General features: G+C 38.4%; 1 pseudogene; it reads right to left on the reverse strand.

Moving 5' to 3' along the window:
* Window positions 1-2,626: 2,626 nt before the first annotated feature.
* LOC132540584 (U6 spliceosomal RNA) lies at window positions 2,627-2,724 on the reverse strand (annotated as a pseudogene).
* Between the last annotated feature and the right edge of the window lie 4,041 nt (window positions 2,725-6,765).

Raw genomic sequence — 6,765 nt, forward strand, 5'->3', positions numbered from 1 at the left:
TATTTTAATGTGCCTTCTATGAGAGTTGATTTTGAGATCTTTCTTTTTTGTATTTAAAATAAATAATATTTATTCCCTTTTGTTGCCCTTGTTGTTTTATTGTTGTAGTTATTATTAATGTCGTTGTTTTTGGATAGGATGGAGAGAGGAGGGGAAGACAGAGAAGGGGAGGGAAAAATAGACACACCCGCAGACCTGCTTCACTGCTTGTGAGGCAACTCCCCTGCAGGTGGGGAGCCAGAGGCTCAAACTGGGATTCTTCCACTGGTCCTTGGGCTTTGCACCACCTGTGCTTAACCTGCTGCGCTACTGCTGGACTTCCGATTTTGAGATTTTTCTAATTAAAAGCAAAAGAGGCCTCTAAATACCAGTTATTTGTCAACTTACTGGCAAATGGGGTTGTTTGGGGTCAAATGGCCAGTAGGAAAGATTCTGTTAGAAAGGTCTACATATAAAGGCAATACTCAAGTATAATCCACTATGTGTAGTGAGTTCTGCTTCTGAATAGCATCCTATTTTCTTTCTCTTGGCTCAAGATAAATACCAGTCAGTATTGTCCTAAATTCAAAAGATTCATAAAATCAACTCCAGAATTCTATGAAAGGTGTAAAATTACTACTGAAAATTCAGTCAAGGAGAATTTGATTTCACAAACAGCAGCATTTCTGAAATGTACTTTTAAGTTATAGTTATTACTTTCTCATTACAGTTTTGCATACATACCAGTTAATAAAATTGCTCCATGTATTTCCAAGCCCCAGATAATCATGAGATTTTTTTTCATTTTTCTATTCTCTCTGTTTGAGGTCTTCTTTAATTTTGAAAATTTATGCTATAGGGTAAATTTGTCTTGTGCTCTAACTGAGGGAAGAATTAAAGCAGACTAAAATGAAAACAAGTACTTTTAGAATACCAGTTGTACCCACTCATTTCCCTCTTTATAATTGCATTTAAGCTTTCCAATCTACCCATCCACTCTATAGGTATTAACATCATTCAATATTAAAGGTAAGGAAGCTGGTTCTACATGATGACTGATCACCTTATTTAATGGAATATTAAATTGCAAAAGGGTGGTTTTGAGTTTGGAATCAATCAGTCCCTGCTCTTTCTGAGTCTCAGAGTGAGTATGAAAAGAATATTTTTGATTAGACATTTATTTCACATAGTAATTCAATATAAAAAATAAAATCTGGTTTTTTAAATACCTTCATTCCACTTCTGAGTTGTTTAAAAACTTGATTTTAAGACTTTTATTTGGCTGTAAAGATAATTTTCCATATCATATATAAAAAGACTTTGTTTTTGTATAGATAGATACTTAGAATGATAGTTATCAGAAAAAGATAAGGAAGAAAGGATCAGCACACATAAAGCAGATACTAATGTTTTCCATAAAGAGTTATGCTACAGGGAGTCCGGCTGTAGCACAGCCGGTTAAGCACAGGTGGCGCTAAGCCCAAGGACGCACATAAGGATCCTGGTTTGAGGCCCAGCTCCCCACCTGCAGGGGGGTCGCTTCACAAGCGGTGAAGCAGGTCTGCAGGTGTTTGTCTTTCTCTCCCTCTCTCTGTCTTCCCCATCCCCTCTCCATTTCTCTCTGTCCTACCCAACAATGACAACAATAATAACTACAACAATAAAACAACAAGGGCAACAAAAGGGAATAAATAAATAAAATTAAATTAAATTTAAAAAAAAAAAGAGTTATGCTACAGAGGGCCAAGCAGTAGTGCAGCGGGTTAAGGGCACATGGCATGAAGCACAAGGACCCGGAGTAAGGGTCCATGGTTTCCCACTTGCAGGGGAGTCGCTTCATACACAGTGAAGTAGATCTGTAGGTGTCTATCCACCCCCACCCCTGTCTTCCCCTCCTCTCTCGATTTCAGTCTGTCCTATCCAGCAATTACAACAAGGGCAACAAAAATGGGAAAAATGGACTCCAGGAGCAGTGGATTCATTGTGCAGGCACTGAGCCCCAGCAATAACCCTGGAGGAAAAAAAAAGAGTTATGCCATAAAGAGAAGGAAGCATCAGAAAATAGAGTGGAATTTCCTTCGCATTATTTCTGAAATTAAAATCTTTCTTTGGAGAGATAATTTGTGATATTTCAGCTTGCTTAAACCCTTGGAAGTATCATTATACCTATCTGGTTAAAAAAAAATTAGAAGACTCATCTAGAGTTTCCACATACACTATTAGAGTGTCAGAAATAACAGAGACAGTTTTGTGTGGAAAGTGTTTGGAAATCTTAGATGAAATTATTAGATGGATTACAATTCAGTTGGATGAAATAAAATTCAAGATCTAGATGAAAACCTTAGATCTTGAATTGTAAATGAGACTAATTTTAGAAAAATAAGGTTAAACATCACTCTCCCACAGAACTTTGAAGGCATTTCCTTGCAGTCTTTTGGTATTTCCTGTGGCTGCTTAGAAGGCAAAGGCCACTCTGATTCATATTACATTTTTACAGGACAACTTTGTGGTGACCGTGATTTTAACGATTAATTAAACAGTTTTTCTTTCAGGTGAGTGAATGATTTTACTATTTATTAACTTTTTTTTTCACTTTTAGGGTGTACTGAGTATTTTCAGTTTATAGATTTGTTGACCAGGTCTGAGTGATATTTATTTGTGTCTAAAGGAATTTCTATGTCCTCTTTGCTCAGAGCTTTGCTAATCTTCTCCATATCATTCCAATTTCAGTATGTGTGCAAGCACTCAGTTCTGAAAGATTTTCGAATAGTTTCCACACATTTAATTTCCTCTTTCCTCTTTCTGACACTCTAATAGTATATGTTGAAACTCCTAGAGGTGTATTGTGGTTTGTTTGTTTTTTCCAAAAATTTTAACTATAGAACTACTAAACTCCCCTGGCTTGTGGTGGTGTTGGGGATTGAACTTGGGACATTTAGTGGTGACTCATGCATGAAAGTCATTTTGCATAACAACTATGTTATCTCTAAGCAATTCTTCTAATTTTAAACTGTTATCTACTATTTTGCATCATTATCCTTTTCCTATAATGTTATTGCAATTTGTAAATGCTATCTTTCAGCCATCCCAATTTTGTAGATGTTGTGTATATACCACATATATATCCCATTTACATTTAGTTTTGATATTACCCACATTTTTTTTTGTCATTACCAGGGCTTAACCACTCACTTCAGGTCACCTATTCCTAAGATGGAAAGATAAACGGTGCCAGGTTCATCCATTACCATCACAGGGATACAAGTTCAAACCTCTAGTTCCCACCTACAAGGAGGAAACTTCACAAGCAGTGAAGCAAAACTCCAGATGCCTCTTTCTATCTCCTCTCCACCCTTCTTTCTCTCTGTCTATAGTAGAAAGAAAGTTGTGTATAGGGGTGAGGGAGGGGACGAGGAACAGTGAACTCATTGTGCAGACATGAATCACTAGCATTAACCCTGATGGCAGAGGGAGTTGGAGGAGAAAGCACAACTCCAAAAGCTTCCTCCAATGTGAGTAAGGATGGACTAGAACCTGGATCTGGTGCATGGCAAAGCAAGCACACTATCTAGCTAAACTGTTCTCTTTGCCCTGTATTGCCCATACTTTATTTTATTTTTGAGTGTATATTCTTGTTTTTCTTAGATATATGTTAAGACATACTGTGATTAGAATGAGTTTAAAATTCTGATAGCAACCTGAACACAGCAAATTACTCTTTAAAAATAAAATTAACTCTCTTGATGGCAGCAGGCAGAGATTACTGTCTCTAATAAAACAGTCTCCTTTAGGGACTTAATGACATTCACAGCGATGAAGAATTAAAAGAGGAGTTCTAGACATCTCCTCAAAAACTTACATTTGCATATTGCATCTTCCCCAGGGCCCCTAGGAAGTAAATTTATGTTGCTTAAGCCATATTTATCTTCACTCAAAAGATTAAAATAATATATTTAGGGTTTCTTGAAACCATACACTTTTTTGAATGCAATGAAAAATAATACTGAGAATAGGGAGAAACTAGAATTTGAAAACACATATACACATACAGAGACACACGACACACTTCTGATACAATAATAGTCTTTGCTAAATTTTCTTTTGAATTTTTATATTGCTGTCATGAAACACATATATTTGCACACTCTAAATGGAGCTATATTGGCAATGCAAGAGGTTTTTCTAATACAGAGAATTTTTTTTAATGTAAGTTCTCTTTCAGGGAGATAATTCCATGTTAAGCCAGAGTTGCTTGCCCAAGGCCCCAGATTCTGTCCTCAGCACCACCTTTTGTATGCAAGGACTAAGCAGTACTTTGGTCTGTTCTCTCATGAACGTCAGTCAATTCATCTTGAAAACAAAATAACAGAAATTATATATGTATATGTAGGAATAAAAGAAGATATATTTAGGGGCCAGGAAACCCTGACTCTCCACCGGCAAAGGGGGATGCTTCATGAATGATGAAGCAGGTCTGCAGGTGTCTTCCTCTCTCCCTCTCTACCTCCCTCCTCCCCTCTCAAGTTTTCTCTGTCCTATCCAATAAAAATGGGGAATAAATGGCCTCCAGGAGTAGTGGATTCATAGTGCTGGCACAAAGCCCCAGTGATAAGCCTGGAGGAGAAAAGAAAAAAAAAAAAGAAAAGGGAAAAATTATTTTATTCTGGTATAATCTCTTATTAAATCTTTCAGTAAAAAATATCACAGTATCAATAGTAATTTTTCTAATGGAATAGTTTTTTTATTCTCTTTTATTGCCCTTGTTGTTTTATTACTGTAGTTACCGGATAGGACAGAGAGAAATGGAGAGAGGAGGGGAAGACAGAGGGGGAGAGAAAGATAGACACCAGAAGACCTGCTTCACCCCTGTGAACTGGGATCCTTATGCTGGTCCTTGCACTTTGCGCCATGTGCGCTTAACCCATTGTGCTACCACTGACTCCCAGAATAGTTTTTATTATATGTTTAGTAAATAAAAATTATAGCTCATGCTGAACTTCAGTTTGATTTTGACTTACTACTTATTAATTTGGGAATTTTTCTTTTATTTATTTATTTATGAAAGGAGACATTAACAAAACTGTAGGATAGGAGGGGTACAACTCCACAAAATTCCCACCACCCGGTCTCCATATCCCATCACCTTCCCTGATAGCTTTCACATTCTCTATCCCTCTGGGAGCATGGACCCAGGGTCGTTGTGGGTTGCAGAAGGTGGAAGGTCTGGCTTCTGTAATTGCTTCCCCACTGAATATGGGCGTTGACTGGTCAATCCATACTCCCAGTCTGTCTCTCTCTTTCCCTAGTAGGTGGGGCTCTGGGAAAGCAGAGCTCCAGGACATATTGGTGGGGTCTACAGTCCAGGGAAGTCTGGTCGGCATCATGCTAGCATCTGGAACCTAGTGGCTGAAAAGAGAGTTAACATACAAAGTCAAACAAGTTGTTGAACAATCATGGACCTAAAGGCTGGAATAATGCAGATGAAGTGTTGTGGGGGTACTCTTTGCAGATTATTGTGTACTTCTGCTTTCAGGTATATATTTTGCCCTGGTTTATGGACACGTGTGAACATATACTCTCTCTCAGGGGACCTGGTCTATATCTAGGTTTGGGGACTTTATTGGGGAGTGGAACACCTGGAATGGAATTAGAGAATACTATGAAAGGAAAAGTCTCACCCGAGTAATGAAGCTGAAGGGTTGTCATTCCATACCTGAAGTCTCTGGACACAGTCTAAAGTGAAGCATGCTGGGGTGGCACTCGTTGCATTGTTTAGGTTGCGATCGGCAGATGCAATATTATTTTATATGAGTTGAGAGAAGCATGCAGGAAAGTGGGCCCTACCCTAAGGTTCCAGTACTGGGGGAAATACAGGCTCTATAGTGAAAATATGAGGTTCCTACTGTCTTAGGTTTCAAGAAGACAATGGATAGTTATTGTTATCATCACATTCTTTGGTAATTGGGATAGTTGTGAAAAGTCCATTTGTTACGGTTTGCTGTATAATACCCAGCATCTTGTTTATAGCAGTGTCACTGGTTGCTTCTGTTCTCCCTGGTCTAGGCTTTTGAGAGAGTCAACATATCAAAGACTCAACCTATGTATTAAAAAAACTCAGTCTGTGTTTTAAAAAGTTCTAGACATATGATCAATTTTTCCCCTCTTATATTAATTGAATAGTGATTTATATGACTCCACTTTAATAGGAGTGTACATAAACACCATTCCCACAACCAAAAGACTGTGTCCCATACAACCCCCCAACCCCCCACCGCCCCGGGAAGCCGAATGTCTACCCTTCCCTGCACCACAGGGTTTTTACTTTGGTGCTCTACTCTCGATTTAATCAGATCCTGATTTTAGTTTCCCTTTCTGTTCTTCTTTCTCAACTTCTGTTGATGAGTGGGATCATCCCATACTCATCTTTATCTTTCTGACTCAGCTCACTTAACATAATTCCTTCTAGCTCCATCCAAGATGGGTCAGAGAAGGTGGGTCCATTGTTCTTAATAGCTGCGTAGTATTCCATTGTGTATATATACCACAGCTTTCTCAGTCACTCAACTGTTGTTGGGCACCTGGGTTGCTTCCAGGTTTTAGCTATTATGAATTGTGCTGTTATGAACATAAGTGTACACATATATTTTTGGTTGGGCATTATGGAATCCTTGGGGTATATCCCTAAGAGAGGAATTACTGGGTCATATGGAAAGTGTATCTCTAGCCTTATGAGAGTTCTCCAGACTGCTCTCCACAGAGGCTGTACCAATTTACATTCCCACCAGC

This window comes from Erinaceus europaeus, chromosome 9 (genome assembly GCF_950295315.1).
Source record: "Erinaceus europaeus chromosome 9, mEriEur2.1, whole genome shotgun sequence".
NCBI classification, from domain to species: Eukaryota; Metazoa; Chordata; class Mammalia; order Eulipotyphla; family Erinaceidae; genus Erinaceus; species Erinaceus europaeus.